The 18,594-nt window shown below is 41.0% G+C and overlaps 1 protein-coding gene across 4 annotated transcripts in view; it reads left to right on the forward strand.

The window, feature by feature from the left end:
- The first annotated feature begins 868 nt into the window (after positions 1-868).
- Positions 869-18,594, forward strand: part of LOC117557151 (tyrosine-protein kinase Fyn) — a 109,036-nt gene continuing 91,310 nt past the window's right edge. For 3 of the 4 annotated variants that reach the window (XM_034232840.1, XM_034232844.1, XM_034232845.1), the window contains exon 1: positions 878-999. The gene's annotated coding sequence lies outside the window, so the exon portion shown is untranslated. Of the gene's footprint in view, positions 1,000-18,594 lie in introns of all 4 variants that reach the window. The other variant, XM_034232841.1, reaches the window with a different exon arrangement.

Raw genomic sequence — 18,594 nt, forward strand, 5'->3', positions numbered from 1 at the left:
ATAACAACCACTGAAAGAAAACGGACAAGTAAGCTATACAGTTTTCAGTTCCTTGAAGTAAACAGAAGAAGGCACTCCAATGTTAAGTACAACTTAATATGCAATGCAGCTCATCCAGCTGTTGGTCACTACATAAGAGGAGAAGTGGAATCTAGTCCAAAATATATATCATAACTTTTCAGGAATGTAACTTTTAAACCTTGCAACACAAATGAACTAGGTCTAGGTAGTTTATGTCTTACTATATTTATATTAGAGACCTGTATGGCAACTTGATGTTTTGTTTGTTTTATCCTCTCTTTTATAAAGCCTCTATAAGTTCTTCAAAGTCTAGGATATTATAGTTATAGAATTTTGCATCAAATAAACATTGGAAAAAAAAAACTGTTTACACGCTTACCACTTCCACCCCTGTCCAACTCCTGTCCCACCCACCGTCTATCTCAACTGTTCTCTGATTGGACGGGCGTCCTGTTAATCAATCGACCGGCTCCGTTATGCGCTGTTCATTTGCTTCTGAAAAGCTCGGGATTTTGAATGGTCAGGACAAATCAAAATGGGCTTATTAAAGCAACACATTACCAAACAAAAGTAATAAAGCGGCAGGTATTTGATTTGTTAAGACATGTACCAAAAGAGACATTAACATTGAGCGTTTCCTGTCATAGGGAATGGACTGATAAATAAATCCGCAAATACAGCATCAATTATTATCATGACTTGAGCATCCCATGTCCCTTTAACATCACAGTCGGCAGCTTGTCTCATAAGAACAATACGAACGTTCTTTGTCTTATTTCCACAGATATTATATTTAACCTACAACCTGTGCTTTCGGAAGGCTGAGTGTGATACTTCCGGCAGCCCGTGAAGGCAGCAGCAGTTCATTTTGGCCCTGCAGAGCTAACGCCATCACAGCAGAGCACGGCGTCCTGTCAGAGCGTTTCTACATAACGGAATGGAATATAGAGCTGCGGGTCACTAGACGCGTGTAAACTGGTAAGACACACTGTTTCCATTGTACCCATCATTCTGATCGCTTCTATTTATGAAACGGAATGACTTACTTTGATTTTTTTCAGCTATTTCTATTATATGTATTATTATTATTATCGACATCTTGTATGTAAAGGTGATTAGCCTGTTAGCTAGCTTACTTTCCCCTATATGAAAGGCTTTCTGGTTGGCTGTTTTAATGCGACGTGTTCTCAGTGAAATATGAAATATAAACACACGCGCACACACACACACACACAAACACACACACACACACACACACACACACACACACACACACACACACACACACACACACACACACACACACACACACACACACACACACACACACACACACTGTCAGACAGGTAGCGGTGTGTGTGAGCTGTTATCCTCCTGACGCTTAGCTTTCACTTCCTGTTGTCACCATCAGCATCTGTAAGCTGCTGACTGTCACACCAAGGACATCAGCTCTTATGATGGACAGTGGCTCTCTCTGGGGTGCATTCAGGCTCGTATACTTCCAGTAGGGGAACCACTGAGCTCAGTTCCCTCTGAGCGCCAGGTTGCATTCCTCCACACAGAACAGGGGAAGTGTGTTGGCCTACCTTGCTACCAGAGGTGTTGTTTGGATGTATTTTCTGGACGATGACATAGACGTATATGATATATCCCCTCTGTGTATTCTTCAGGTTAGATACCTGTTCTGAGTAGAGCGGTGCAGTGATGACGTATTTGTGTAGGCCGACCCGGGAGTTAGCATCGCAACGGCTCTTTGAACAAAAAGTTATAGGATTTTGGATTATTGCAGAAAATAATCTCTGTGGTTTAAACAACATTTATGTTACTTACGCATTTTGTTCACTCTGATAATCTCCACGTATTAACACCACTTTATGATTTTTGAATTCAATCTCCAGAAGTAAAAAGCTACCGTTAGGATATAATGTTACTTGCTAGCAACCGCTGTTGCGGTATTTCCTGACATATTTTATGTCGTAGAACAATCCTTGAAAATCCCTTCAGAATTTATTTCAGCATATAACCAAAAACACATTCAAAAAACGTTAACCTTGAGACGAGGGAACTGCAAAAGGTAACGTGCTAATTCATTCCCGGGCTTTAAGACTAAGTCCTGAACCACTCTAGCTTCCTATAATGACAGCCTCCTCAGGACTTGTTTTTTCCTCTTTTCCTTTGGTATTCGGAGTCAATTGCTCTTGGACCTCTATCACCTTTTTAAAACAATAATGGGTATCATGCCTTCATCCCATAAAACCTGATAGAGTCCGAACCAGCTATCCGTTGCACACATTGTGTCGGCAAGAATAGTGTAATTAATCATATCGCAATGCAGATTTGTAATTTACACTGATATATTATTCCTATTTTCAGAAGCAAGCTTGCTATGTTTTGAGCAGTGGAAGCAGCTGGCAGAATGCATGTTCCACTTAGTGTTAGAACACAAAGCGGCCTGCTTTATAACCTCGCAAGGATACTGCCTGCAGGTGCATGGAAACATAGAATGGTGTAAAGCTTTAGGCTGGATCTGTCCTCAGGTTGCAGAGATGATCTCTTTTGAAAGGTAGTAGTATTTAAACTCTCCAATGTGCACTACCTTGCCTCATAATACAAAACGCCTCATGTTTGCTATGTGGTAATCTGACAAACACAAACAATTACAGGACTTGACAACGTGTAAGCACACAAGCCTTGATATTTTTGTTAAATGGTACATATTCACAAACGCATTTTTAATGACACAAGTCTACAGTAGTATTTGCTGCTGGACTTTTCCTAAATGGTGGAAAAAAGAGCCACAGTTCATTTTAAAGGGTTGGATCAGAAGGCTGTCATGGTTTAGTACTCATAACGATCGTTGCTAGCTAGCAGTGGACAAAGTAACTTCCTTTGAGAACCCAGCAACCGTGTATACAGTATGAGACAACTTTATACGTTCTAAATTCACACACTGCAGAAGTGATCACAGTGCAGGACATGGCAGTGTTCATGTACACATACAGAGTAGTGTTGTCACAATACCAACATTTTGGTTTCGATACCGATACCAAGTCAAGAATTGCAATTCCGATTCTTTTTCGATACTTTTCTTAAAAAAAGGGAAACAGTCTTAAATGTAATTATTGTGCTTTATTTCACACCAGAACCAGAACACAAACTTTTAAACAATGAGAACAATAAATAAAATAAATGACAAGAATTCGTCTTAAATAAAATGAATACATTTCTTACAGACAGGCCTCGTGGTGTCCGTAGGCTTGCCCTCACTGTCAGAGATATAGCTAAATTAATCGCTTCTGGCGTCTTTTTTGTCAACAAGCCGAGGCACAGCGGCAGTTACACTCCCACTTGCAGCCATGCTTCTCGTTTTCTCACATGCTCTGGCAGCTAGCGCGTGCACGAGAGAGGGGAGGGACTTAGAGCGTGCTTGAGAGGGGAGGCACTTAGGGCGTGCTTGAGAGGGGAGGGACTTAGAGCGTGCTTGAGAGGGGAGGGACTTAGGGCGTGCTTGAGAGGGGAGGGACTTAGAGCGTGCTTGAGAGGGGAGGGACTTAGGGCGTGCTTGAGAGGGGAGGGACTTAGAGCGTGCTTGAGAGGGGAGGCACTTAGGGCGTGCTTGAGAGGGGAGGGACTGCAGGCACGGCTGCAGTGCAGGGAGTGGCAGCAGAGCGCTGAACACACACGGCTCTTATTGAAACGGCGCTTTCTCACCGGAGTACTTTTCCCCGTCATTCTTAAAGTACCGATACTAATGAAACGGAGGAATCGTAACGTTTTTAACGGCAGGGTATCGCGGTACCTTTCAAGTATCGGTACACCGTGCAACACTAATACAGAGTAATAACATGTTTACAAAGACAGGCCCACTCTGTACTGTTACGGTTTCACTTTAGTGCACGTTGGTCCCTCTACTTCAGGGGTGGGGAACCTTTTTCCTCTCAAGGGCCATTTCAATTTTTTCAACATCCTCCGAGGGCCGTACAAATGATTGACCTCTGCTTAAAAAAACTAAAATCACAGCCCATTCATTTGGCCTTTCTTTCATGCTGTGCAAAGAAAAAGCAACCTCTTAATCCAGATATCTTGCCATGACTCGAGCATGCATGCACGTGCACGGTGTGGCATGACCACCAAAACAGAAGGATATGGACACAAGATGTGTGCAAATGTATTTAGTTTCCTATCCATGTGAACATGATTTAAGTGGGGGGGAACCTAACCCTCTCTAGGGGGGTCCGGGGGGCATGCTCCCCCGGGAAGATTTTTAAATATTGAAGTTAAAAACATCAATCTGGTGCACTTTGAGAGCAACATGAAGAGATCTATGGAAACATCTCTCAACACCCATATGAAACAGAAATGGAAGCAGATTTTCTTTTTCTTTATGGATATTTTACAAATCACTTCCCTTTCAAACTGTATTCTTGTTTATTAATAACAACTTACTTTACTGTCATATAGTATTTTATACCCCTTTACTTTATTCTCTTATTTTTTAATAACTATAATGATCATATAAAGATGTGCCTTTACCTCACTGGTTGGAGAACAAGATTCTTATATTCGTTAGCATAGCTAGCTAACCAGATGCTAATAACAAAGGTATTGACTGTATGATCAGTATGACGGATGAACAGATCGCCACTGGGCTTTCAACTGAAGACACAGCCACGCAAAAACTGCGGCATGTGTACGGCTCCTTATGGGTACTGACATTTTTGGAGCGGCGTTCTGGTGCTCTCCATCAGAACTGCATCCCTGTAAGAAGTAACTTATACCACGTGATGACACGTTAGGCTTGTGTTGTGTTCAAGGACACTGAGCTTGGACAGGAAAAACCGGCACTCGCTTGTTTAATTATTTTGCGGTCTAGATTTTCGGGTGTGTTTTATAAATGACCTCGAGGGCTGTATCAAATGGTCTCGCGGACCGTATACGGCCCGGAGGCCGGAGGTTCCCCACCCCTGCTCTACTTGGTGCTATCTGGGCTTGATGTTTTCTGCTTGATGCTAAGGTATTGTGTCAGTCTCTGAGTACACTGTACTGACCCAACCACTGTGAACTCTCGAATGAGACGATTTCGACTTGTGACCCCAGATTTCAGGTCCTGACATCCCATATGATTTTATTTTTGAAGCATTTGTATCGGCACGAAGAGCTGAGATTCGAGCAATCTTTTTTTTTGGATAGCCTTATGGGCTATACCTGAAAATAATCATTTATAGTAGGGTTGCACGATATTGGAAAAAACTGACATTGCGACTGCGATATATATTGCGATATGAAAACATAGGAATTGAAGAAAAGACCGTTTTTTTTACCACAAACCATCCTTTCTTGAACTGTAATGCTATACAATTGGTATTTTTGTAACTATATTTAACCGGATGAAGGATTTTAGTCACGGACGTCTGGATCTTAAGTTATCAGAGCAACAAGCTGAGCTAGCTCGGTTAGCAGCGCCGAACTGCCCTGGAGAAACACATGAAACTACTTTATTCAGTGTTTCTACCTTTAATCACCGGGTCCGTTTGCTTTGGAGATTTGATTGTGATTGGTGGTTTGCTGACAGAGCCTGCAAGTCACTCACTCAAGTACCCCTGACATGAGAGCCGCGCAAGTTTTCCTTTGGTAGCAAGCAGCAAAATAATTGTAACATGACGTGTTTGAGTTAATTTGCCTACTTAACATCACAAGTCCTAAAAAAAAAAAAGATTAAGATATCTTTTTTTTAATTGTCACATCCTGCAATGTGAATATCACATGCATGCGCATATCGCGGTTATCGTCACGACACGTGCAGCCCTAATTTACAGTACATTGCTTGTCTTATGACATTTACAGGGAATGTACAGGAGAAATGGAGCAGCAGGAGTTCGCTTGACAAATTACTTGAACGATAAATGCATTGTTATTTGTTGTTTCTTAATTCATTCCTAACCTTTGGAAACAGCAGTATTCTTTAGCCAATGGTTACATTTTTGTCAACTGTTTTGTGACAAATCAATAGCTCGAGACAATAACTTGACACTAAGATGACAATAAGTTTGTATTGAAACTGTTGTATATCTTTGGCTTTACAGGGGGTCCGCGGGGTCTTAAAAGTATTAAAAGTTGATAAATCAATTTAGTGAAAATGAAGGCTATTAAAAAGTATTAAAGGGCATTTCCCCAGGTATTACATTTTGTAGCTTGTTTTCAATAAGTATATAAATTGTCCAAAGAGGTTGTGTTCTACAGTCTGCCTGAATGTAATCATGGCGTAGGTGTGTCGTGTGATTCTGTGTAGTTTATTGATGGCATCCCGTTGGGTTTGATGTCATCTGAACAGGACATCGCACGCTCACTGCTCGATAGCGCGAAGGCCCGTTTACGCCGGTTGTTAAACAACATCGTTATGGGGAAATGCAAGTCTGCGTCCAAATGGTTGGAAGATAAGGAGGAAGGACAATCAATACTGTAATCAATGTGAGGTAAAGTGTGTCGCCATTGTAACCGGTTAGAACTGTGGCGATGAGGTCTTAAAATGTATGGAAAGGGTCTTAAAAAGGTATTACATTTGACTTCAGGGTTCCTGCAGATACCCTGCTTTAACACTGTGGCTCAGACAAAAACCCACAGGAGTATGTCCACTTTGGTGCTAGGAAATCATAATAGGGATTTTACAATAATGTGCAAATGAAAGTGACCTTTAATACATTTTTGAATTGAGATAGTTAGAAAATAGATAAATCCATGACAAACAGAATAGTGGTACGATGTAGTTCCAAAGTATTTCAGTGAGCACAAGATGTGTGTATCAGTAGCTCTCAGTATAACTGACATACACAACAAATATATAAATACACTACCAAACACAATCGTACTATCATGATGCCCAATGTCCTTTTTTTACTTTCATGGTAAAAAATGAACAACAATAGCATTTATGTACTAGGGAAAACTGTACGTACAGGATTGTGTGTAAACCAAAACATGTTGAAACGGTGTTTTCACATAATTGATTAAATGTAGCCCCCACAATGTCTCATCAGTTGAAGTTGGAGAGTGCAGCAGTGGATGACATCGTGAGGGGCTGGCGGGGGGTCAGCTGGTCGGCTCACAGTCAGCTGCTCCTCCGCTCAGCATCACGCCTCCACCTCGCAGCGCAGAGACACGTCTCAACAGTGTGTGCCTTTGTGTCACGCTTCCAGAGGAGAGGGAGGACATGTCTCTCTCCTGAGAAACGCACTTATTGTTACAGATGAGTCAATGTTAAAGCCCAGATGGATGCAGGCCATGACAGACAGACGAACACTGACACGTGAGAGCGGAGCTATATGGAGTGGGAACCGCAGTGCATTCTGGGGCGTCGTGGCCATATGTGAACGATAGCGTCAATACAAAGAGAAGCAATAGGTACAAATGGAGGAGCGTTATAAAAAAAGAGTTAATTGATGAATCTGTCTTACCGATCACTGTCACTGATGTCGGTCCTCTCTAGTGTTGGGAGTTGGTGTCTACACCTGTCGGCAATATACAAATATTAAATATTCGGGGACCCATGTCAGGTTTACAAACGGGTGGGTACAGGACGCATTGCCATTGATGACGTCACACTTCCATTCCCTGTTGATCACATGATCACAAGCATATCCACATCACAACTGCTTCTCTTTTAACACCCTCATTATAAACCTTTTGGCTTTTTTTCACAATCCATCAGCTTTCATTAAAAAACAAATAGGAATGTTTGCGAGCCAAGCATATGCCTTTGGGTCATTGTTGCTGCGATGTCAAGGGAGGAAATGAGGTGTGAAAGCGACACACAGGGCCCATGGAGATGTCCATCTTAGGGGTGTTTCTTCAAAGGAATTCTATGAGCAGGAGCTGTTTGTTTGCTTCAATGAGCAGGAGTAACACAGATCCTCTCAGCTGATAGCATCATGCACAAAGCCTTATCAGCCTGCCACGGCTCCTCTGTGGTTGCTTACAGGCGCGTTAGCTGGTAACGTGCTAGGGCAGTTGCTGGTCGTCAAGTGTGGCTTCATTTCCCCTGAAGAGAATCACAGTCTCTCATTTACATCTGGAGTGCAGACCAGGCGTGAGAGCTCCAGCCTGGCTTTCTCTTTTATCCTGCTCTCTATTTTCATTTTTAATCTTCCTCGCTTTTTGCTTAATCTCTCGAATTCCATTTAGATCTTAGGTCCATTTAGCCTTTATTCAGAAGTTCAATAGTGCACTCGAGCGCGGCGGCCTGTATTTAAAACCTTACCGCTGAATAAACTGAGAAACTGCCAGCCACGCCCAACCCTTCAGAGGACTCTGCTGCTGAAGCAGAGGAGCAGCGATGACAAGGTCCTGTAACAGGTTCCCTCCATGTGCCGGTGTGAGGAGGAAAAGGCAGCATGTGGTGTTAGAACTGAACCTACACGCACCATGCCAGACGTTCCTCTGTCAGCACACACTGTGTGGACTGCTAACACTCTTCCAGAGCATGCTGCTGTATTTAAATATGGTTTGTACACATCATGTACAGAGGATCACCTAGTCCAGGGGTGTCCAAACTTTTTTTCACTGAGGGCCACTAACAGAAAAATATAAGAAGGGCTGGGCCAATTAAAAATAAACCCAAGGCCGCAGTTGGCCCCCCTTGGCCGTAGTTTGGACACCCCTGAACTACACATTATTTGTGTACCTTTTCATTATTGTTTAGCTTATGAAATACCAGAAATAATTCAAATAAACCCAGTCTACAATGAAGTCTTCCCATTGTTTTTTCTGACAAAAGTCCAAATTATATAAATGTTTCACTTAAGATCAGAGGAGTGAAATCTGAATGTTTGAAATTGTTGTCGATGGACCAGATTTTCTTGCCAAATGCTTAATCTGAGAGAATGAAGATGAAACCTTATGAGGTCCAGTGTCTGCCAAGTTTAGGTGGTGATCAATTAACAAGACAGTTGTTGCCTGGAACATGTGGATAACACAGCCCGTGCTCTGGGAAATGGCTGATAGACGTGTGAATGGTATGCCATGTGATTAATAACCCTACATTAACAGACCACAGTCACTGGTCGGAGGATTCATTTGATCGGTTAGACTCTGGGAAAAAACGTTTTCTACCGATTCCCAGAACAAATGACCATATCTTCCCTTCTAAAAGGGGTAAATTAATAATCTTTTTTCTCAAAGCAAGGTTACACCTGTGAGTTGGATGTAGAAGTGTCAGAATCAATATAGATGTTTTTATTTTAAAGCAAATTCAGATTGAACACAGTAAAAAAATGTAAATGATTGTGTCCGTCCAAAAATAAAAAAGTACTTATAGTGAAAACCACCCTTGAATGATGGTAAGGTAGACTAAAAGCTTTAGGAATCCAAAGTACAACATATAATAAGTACCCTGTATCAAGATTGATGCAAAACAAGTGATATTTGACCTTTTTAGAGAGATTTACCAAAAAAACATTTCTGGGGTCATTTGGGTGGATTTGACCTATCTCTGGCCCCCCTTGCTCGATTTTGCTGATTGACATCTCTTTCTAACCGTCAGAGCCAATGGAATCGAGGGGAACTCCCACATACTCCTTATTTGGTAATGTGTGTGTGTGAGACTGACGCATAGCCAAAACCGGAAGCTGCAATAACTCTGGTGGCTACCATTAGCAGCTAACTTTTACTCCGATTTTTACATAAAAATGGAATTATGGATTATAAATAATTTTTTCAAATCCACAGAAACATTATTAACCTACGGATTAAACGATTCAGCCGCGTTTTTTCTCGTTTTAATGCCATTGAACACGTCTTTTGATCAGATTGACAGCTACGGTGAGACGATCTCCCTAGAAGCTCCGTAAAGGTACGTGTTGTGATGTCTGTGTTTGCTTCCCCTGTCCGAGTTCAGATCACTCAGTGATGATACTATATACTTAAATAATCTGTGGAACCTCAGCTTTAATCAGATATCTTGTATGTGCAGCTACGATAAGTAATAAGGGTATCTTTATCTTGAGTTCTGTGCCAAAGTGCGTTAGCATTTTTCGCTCAGGGGTCATTTAGATGCTTCTTATGAGACTTGTGTTTTGGTAAAAATGGTTTGTATCGTCAGTTAGCTGAGATTATTTCCGTTAATCTGGTATAACACATTAATAGGTTCTTAAATATTAAGATGCCCTGAGACAGTGTCGTGAAAAAAAAGAGCCCCCGCCAAGGGGGGCTTTCGGGTAGGGCTGCAACAAACGACTAATTTGATAATCTATCGGTTAATGAAACGATTAATCGACTATTCGGACTATTATGCCTTGCACAATTTCTCAAACGCTCTTATTTAGCCATCAACTTTTAGATTGTATTATTGAATTAACTAAATAAATTGTGAACAGAATTAATATAGCTTTTTATTAAATAAATAATATTTCACATCAAAAGAAACAACAATGTTTTAACAAATCGTATTAAATAATCTGATGACAGAACTGTAAACAGAATAGCTGAAACAAGAGAGTAAAGAGTAACTCTGTTACCTCCTTTATTTTTGGTTGGTAGACCTCGGTGAGCTGATCATTAACCCATGTTTGTATAATGTAGTTAACTGCGTGTGTTGCTGCTAGCATACATAACACCTGACGTGGAAACGTTACTCGTGGATGGGGCTACAGAGCTACTAGAAAGACAGTCGAACCCGGTGCATTTCTCCGTCTGAATGTGGAGCACTTTTGATAAATGTTTAGACAAATTGCTCGTGTTACCGCCCTTACATGCTAAACTCTTATTGCACTATTGGCAACGAGCATTCTCCACATCGAGACGGGTAACATTTAACCACACCTTGGAGCGCTTCTCTCCGCCATCTCCTCCGTGTGTTGCTGCATGTAGCAGCTGCGTGTGTGTAAACTGCCCCGCCCCCTCGCACACAGACGGGGGAGAGAGAGATCTCGTCTGGATTGGAAAGATCGAAAATACACCATAGACGTATATTTTTGTCTTTTTTCATATTAGAAATGAGTTGGCGACACTAAGACTGCGATATAATGTTTTTGTAGCAATAATACATGAGATATATTTTTCAAATGTCTCCAGTACCGATAAAAAGACCGATAACGTTGGAGTTTAACGGCGTGTAAAACACACGTGATGATGTCACCAACGAATCGACGACTGAATTAGTTGGCAACTAATTTGGTCGTCGATTTTAATCAATTAAGTCGATTAGTTCTTGCACCCCTACTTTGGGGCTTAACAGGTTAATTACAAAACTTTCTTTTAGTACACTTTGCTTCTTAACCAGAGGCCTGTACTACGAATCCAGTTCCACATAGCCTGGATATGTTTGAGTTATCTGGCTTAACTAACCCAAAACAAACGCGATCTCGCTAAGCGGTCCTACGACGCAGGTTATCAACTCGGTAACTCAAGCCAGGGTTTCTCTGTCCGGCTGAGTGCGCGGAAAGGGGCGGTATAGCGACAGCAGGAAACAAACAAAGTTGCTGAGAGGCTGAGGCTGAGGCCGGGCCTGTTTGATATTGTGACACGCTACAAAAAAGAACTTTCTGAGAGTCAAAAACTCTGTTGCAAAATAATGTGGTTTAATGAAAACTGGGATAATCAACTTATTCTCCTTGGACATGTACATTGTTATATCAAAGCAATCATTTCAACTTGCGGTCAACAAAAAAGTACAACGGCCCTGTGTCACCTTCTCTTCCACACACACACCTCACGCAGGTGAACAGGATTATAATGAGTGCCGCCCATATCCATGTGACCCAAGCCAACCAATCAATAGTGATCAAACAAATATCTTATATTAAAACATAAAGGATTACTAAATATGTTTCATGGCTCCTACAGGCGGGGTTAGCAACATTTGACCAATCACAAACATGGACAAGCGTACTGACAGCGCAGCGTCATACTTCCTGAATGAAAATAAAACTATAATATTATATAATAATAGACAAATATTAGTTAAACTTTAAACATCCATGACTTAAGGCGAGACACGGCAGGCCAAAACATAGTTTTTCAAGTACTGGTCAATTTTGAGATGTTGTGCTATTTTGATTCCATAACATGTTTTCTTTCAGGCTTTTGGAAGGAAAACGTACAAAATACACATTTAAGTGTTTATCTTACTATAGTTTGTCTATTTGCGTCTGTAGATTTCTCCTAAATTCACCAAAAGTTAGCATTCTAACGTAACATAAAGTACCGCGACCGCTGTGTGCACCATGTCAACAGAGGTATCGCTGGAAAGCTCCGTCTCTCCTGCACAATCTCATCGGATCCAAATATGGTCATTTCCTTTGTATCAGCAACCAATCGTGAAAGCACAAAGGGGTCTTAAACCAAGAAACGAAATCTCATTGGCTGGTGTCAATTACTGACAACGTGATTCGTTCAGATGCGTCACGTGGTGTGCTAAAACACTTCCTGGTTAGCTTTCCGCTAGAAATTGAAATCTCAAAATGGCAAAAGAACGGCGAAAAAAACATTCACAGAGAAGACAACAACAATTGTCACTTGCACGAAGCAAGGTTATACAAAAAACAAATGACCCCGAACATGAAATACCTTCACGGAGTGCGTCGATGCGCAAGCTGTCATCCAAAGAACTGTAGGGTTTAGCTAGCGCCTCACTGCAATCTTTAAAGGTCGTTTTCTCAAAATGAGTTTTTTCTCCTACTCTGAGTTCGAAATTTCAACTTCAGTAGCACGTACATACACCAAACCTTCCAGTTATATTCCTATCAATATTATGAAGGCTTTTACAGAAGGGTTTGTTCATATCATTCATAGCCTGAATTGTACAACATTGTATACCTAAAAACATGGCGAAAATTGATATTTTAGGGCTGTTGACAGTATTTTCTGATTTATGGAGTGATAAAAAGAGATATCCAATATCCCTTCTGTAAAAGCCTTAGATACTAATATGACTACAAAATGAAACAAGAGTTTTGAACCTGGCTTTATCCAAAGTTCAGATTTCGATTCCTGAAATGTGTTAAAATATGTGTATATTTAATGAGATAATGGATAATTTGCATATTTAAACATGCTATTTCAGAAAACTTGTAAAACAAAAAACAATTGCCTTATTGTAAGTAATTAACTGGAGACATTTCTAGCTGATAACTTTAAGTTAAAAAAAGTACCCTATTCACCTGGGGTGTCTCGCCTTAAACACTTTATCCAGGATCAAAGCCACAGAGCTGCACCTGCAAGGTGAATACAGCTGGGAACAGAACAAGTGTTTGAATGCGTACATTAACAGGTTTATGATATCACTGCCCCGTCCAAAACACGATCTGACTTTAATTACATTTGACTCGAGTGTTTCCTCAACTTAATGTGTTGCTTAAAATAATCCTTCTGCATACAGTATGTGACACTGTGAGTGTAGCACGGCCAGATACGGCTCAGCTGACTCAGATAAGGAGATATATGATACATTATGATATGATATGCCGCGGACTGTACTTAATGTTACTCTGATCCGGTTACTTATGTTGTGGCAGATATTTAAGTAAGCTTTCTTAAAGCTGATGTTATAATAGTCAGATTGCTCTGAAGATGGAGGTGATATTCTATTAATGTTCACGTTCACACATTCAGTTTACTTTTGCCGGCCGTCTTTCCTGCGACGGCAGCTTTTCTGTATTTCCTTTCTCCTGTAATATGACTTGATCGCTTTAAACTCCGCACACTGAGCTCTGATTGGTCAGCAGGCGGTGCTTTCACTGAGTTGATCTCTTAGCCTGCAACCAGGGCAGGTTAGCTGCTCAGCAAAAGTTACCATGGAGATCTAGCCTGCTAAAAAGAGAACCAGCTTCGTAGGACCGGAAACCCAGAGTTTACCCTGAAGTTACCTCGCTAAGCGAAAATCTGGCTTCGTAGTACAGGCCTCTGGACATATTGGATAGTTCTCGTTTTTGATAACAAAAAACGAATAAAGCACTCAGCAGATGCAACCTGTTGACATGGCCAGGATCACAAGTAGACATGGTTAAACCAATATTTGTATCTCTCTTGCATAAGACATTTTCCATGACCTTTTCAAATAAAAAGAGACTCAAAGCATCAGGTGTGTCTTGTATATGTCTGCTGTGTGTCTCAATAGAGAGCAGCAGGAATGAAATCCTGGAGGAAAAAATATATATATTTCCCATACGTAGATATTATCTTTGTTTAATACTACGCTGGTAAACAATTGAAAAAGAAGGCTTTATAAAGAATTACATCATCAAGGCATGTATATTTATATTTATCGATATTTAATTCAAGCCTGCATACCAACAGAACTGTAGTGTTATTTGTGCCGAAGCGCACCTATGGCTCGTCAAATCCACTGTTCCAGTAGATGTGAGCATGCTAAAAGGCAGCCTGGTTACTAATGCAAACTGCAAATATTATTCTGCTGAGAGAAACATTTCCCAAAGCATAGTTCCGATGCACTGTGAGCCGTGTCCTCACAGTGATGGCCTCTCTACGGCTTCATGATAAGGGCTCTATTCAGACTTTTATATTTTAAGCTAATGGCAAATTATTTTTATTTCACAAGAGAGATTTAAATGTACTGTACTTCTACAGATTTCTCCTGTCAAAGTCTGGTAATTACCTGCTAACAGAAAGATTGTTGCAAATGCCAAAGCTTCTACGGGTCGTACATAGGGATGCTCCGATCGGTATCGGCCGATACCGATCGAGTGGGCGGGGCCTATGGGGATCTTCCATTTAAATTGATGTTTAAAACTCAGTTAATGGGGCTCATTCACTGGCGCTTCCATAAACAACAACCAACATAATTACAGTATTACATTCAAATTAAGTACATTATTCAACTTGACTAACTTTGGATAATAACACGGGAGAAATGAGCGGAAGCGCTCTCTTTTCTTCTCTCCTGACAGCCTGTCAGTATCTCATGCAGCTCACTGATCCAGTGAGTGACCCGACAGTAGGGTTGGGTATCGTTTGAATTTCCACGATTCTGATTCCGATTCCGATTCTACTTTTCGATTCCGGTTCTTAACGGTTCTCGATTCCGATTCTTTGAGGGGCAGGGTAAAAAAATGATACATGCTTCTTCCACCAAAAAAATTACATTTGAGAAACTTTTACACAGGTTAGTTTACAGTAATATTCACATTAATCAGTCTGTTTATATTCACTGCTATGTAACTGTAACCTGAGAACCACTGAAGCTACAACAGTCCAACTTTTAAAGGAAACCCCCCCTCCATTTAAAAACAGTTCTTGTTGAGAAAAACAAGCATATCTACCTTCTCAGGCATACCGGGAAGAAGTGTTTGAACATTTTAAAGTAAAATGCTTCAATCTGGTGCACTTTAAGCAGAATGACTAGAGACTAGATCTAGGGGGTACAACTCTAAACATCCATATGAAAAAGATTGGTTTACATTTTAATAATTAAATAAGTATGTGAACATAACCAATAACCTACCATAGCCAATAACAAATACATGTAACGTATTTTATTTGTGTTGTTCATTCATATCTTACTATTTTATTTATGCATATTTTTGTATCTCTCCAGTTTAAAACGATATGTCTGGTTTACTGTCCTATAGTATACATTGGAATGATTTCAAACCTGTTTTATCCCAATAATTATAAAGGAGTGCCTTGGAAATATGTGTTTACATAAATTGTGATCAAACCGTTTGAGACCCACTGAGACAAGTTAGACTAAAGTGAACTATCTAAACACTCAGAGTCCTTTACCTCACTGAGCTGTAGTTATCAGCCTCTCAGTCTGACTGGAGAGGACTCTCCCTCCACATCATTGTAGAAACATCTTCTTCTTCTGTTAGAGCAGCTAGCACCAGATGCTAATAATAACAGCGCGTACCGGTGCACCCTCCCTCGCTCCCACGCTCACTCGCTCACTCGCTGTGAGCTGCGGTTGCCAGATAAGCAAACATCCCCCATTTTCATCACTTACAGCGCCCATCGTACAGGGCAAATGAAACGTGTAACCGGGGGGAAAAGGGTGTTACATTTACTTAATTATGAATGTTGTTACATCAAGGCCGAACATTAGGATGAGCACCAACGGTCAAAACTTTTTTTTTTCTCCCAGAGCTGCCAGCGCAGCGCCTCCACAGATCTGGCGCCCTAGGCGAACATCTATAACGCCCTGGTCCCAGGTTACGCTGTAGGAAGTGTAGGTACAACCGCAATGTGTGGGTTGCATGGATGTATAATAAGAACTGGATACAGCGTGGGAGGCGGGGCCTCATTCATTCCTATGAGAGTTGCTCATTAGCTTATGATGACAAAATGGCCCAACTTTTGAGAGAGCGAAACGTCACAGATTACCCGGCATGCCTGAGAAGTACCCGTATGTGCACTCATAGAGCATGCGCAACTTTAACCACGCCGCCCAAAAGGCTCGTTCACATTAAGCACGTCAATTTGCGTACACGTAACAGCACCGCACGTTCATGACAGCATGGTACTGGATTTATATTAACGAGGCGGCAGTTAGCAGCTAGCGGCTAGCTAGTAAATTATGCTAAGTTACACATCAATCGTTATGTACTTTTATATAACGCTGACATCAGGATCTAGTGATATCCAAGCAACAGAGCTTCATTTAGCATGATACTTGTGTGGGTTGTACATGAAACCACTTGGTAATATATAAAAATGTATATGTTGAAGCCTGTTATGATCAATTGTGAGTTAAAACTTTATCTAAAAAGTAAAGCTGATGATGGATTACTGTGGTGGAGTTAAAATAACAATAGCCTATTTCTTTTTGAAATGTGATGGAGTAAAAGGATAGTAACTGTGATTATTCATGTTAAGTAGCCCACAAGTAACTAAAACAATTGCAAGTGCAATAAGAAGCTACAGGAACGTTAATCTACGTCGGTAATATTAACTTTATTTAATACAACATTTACGGTACAAGATTTACATCATACAGCCCATGTAGTATAATATTTTACAAATGATGAATTACAGCAAACATGTGCAATATATCCATTATTACAGCTCCGTGGGATGGCAGTAAGGCGATATGGTCCGTTGTTATTGTGCATCCATGGGTAAAGAGAAACTCATGTAGTACTGAACACGTAACATGAACGTGCCGGGCGGCGCGGTCCCGTGGGTTAGATGCGCGTTCATAATGCAGAGGGAAATAACTCTCAGAATAACGTTATTAGCACATTTTTACAACTTGAGGAACGAATGTTTTTAATAAGGGCTATACAAACGTTCATACTGGGTAGTTTATTTAGTTTAAAAAAAATTATCCAACGAGTTACAGATCACTCTTTCCCCATGTAAGTCAATGGGAAAAAGTGTTTCCGGGCCCAGCTACCTAAAGGAAGTGTAGTACCGCCGCTTGACCAGCACGAATATTCTCATCAGACTCCGGCGCACTTCCTGGGGGCTTGGTGCGTTGTTGTCGTTGTACTATGGGTACAACGCTACACTTTGGGTACAACACTACACTTCCCGCCCCTCGCAGTCATACAGTAGGCTACGGAGAGCGGCGAGAAACATTTCCTCAGGCATCGAAAAGCGGAACCGAAATTCACATGTCTAAATGATGCCGTTGGAATCGAAATGTTGGAACCGGTTCCGAACCGGAACCGGTTCTCGGTACCCAACCCTACCCGACAGTGAAGAATAAATATATTTATAACTAATTTAGCTAGTTCCAGAGGTAGATCAAATAGCTAAGTGTGTAAGGTCTAACTCTTAGTGTGTGTTTCGCTCCGCTCACCGGTCCATCACAGCGGGTGGAGCTGCAGGATTTCTGCTACACACGTTGCATACCGCTATTTTACTGTCCTTTTCGGACACCTTAAAATACTGCCAGACTGGTGAAGCCATTTTGGCGAGCTTGTTTTGCCGCGCAGAGAGAAAAGTGTCATGTATTTTACGTCATGCGATCGGCTCTCGCGATCATCATTTTTAGAGAGCACCGATCGATCGGTAGAGAGTGAGTATCGGCCGATATCGATCGGCGGCCGATCGATCGGAGCATCCCTAGTAGTCGTACAGACTAAACGTCATCACACCAGACATTAGTCGCCTTGAGCTGCATCATTCGGACCCTCTTTCTCTCCTGAGCGTTACCAGCGGATACAGTATACTACAGGGGTATTCAACTAAAATTCAACGAGGTCCAGTTAGAGAAAATCTCCCCATGCAAAGGTCCGGAACATCAAAATGTCTAACTTGCTTTATGAATTACTGTGATATATATTGAAGTGACCTGTAGCTTTATCAACGTCTGCATGTAATCAACAACTGACTGCCAATCAAATAAAGAAAGTACAATTCAAAAACAACAATATTTATTGTCAATTAACATTGAACTAAACCGATATACAGTAAATACTGTGGCTATGTGTAATGTTCCTCTCGGGCTGCATTTACAAATAAAATAGAGAAAATAAATAAAATAGCTTTTGAAAATATGTGCATCTTAAAAGTGCTTCATTTTAGATAAATAAAATAAAGTGTAGCAGCAGCTTGAGTGTCCCTTTTTCTTTATTAACCGTTTCACATCATGACTTAACAGTTTCAGACGATTATAGAACA

This window comes from Gymnodraco acuticeps, unplaced genomic scaffold (assembly GCF_902827175.1).
Source record: "Gymnodraco acuticeps unplaced genomic scaffold, fGymAcu1.1, whole genome shotgun sequence".
Classification (NCBI taxonomy): domain Eukaryota; kingdom Metazoa; phylum Chordata; class Actinopteri; order Perciformes; family Bathydraconidae; genus Gymnodraco; species Gymnodraco acuticeps.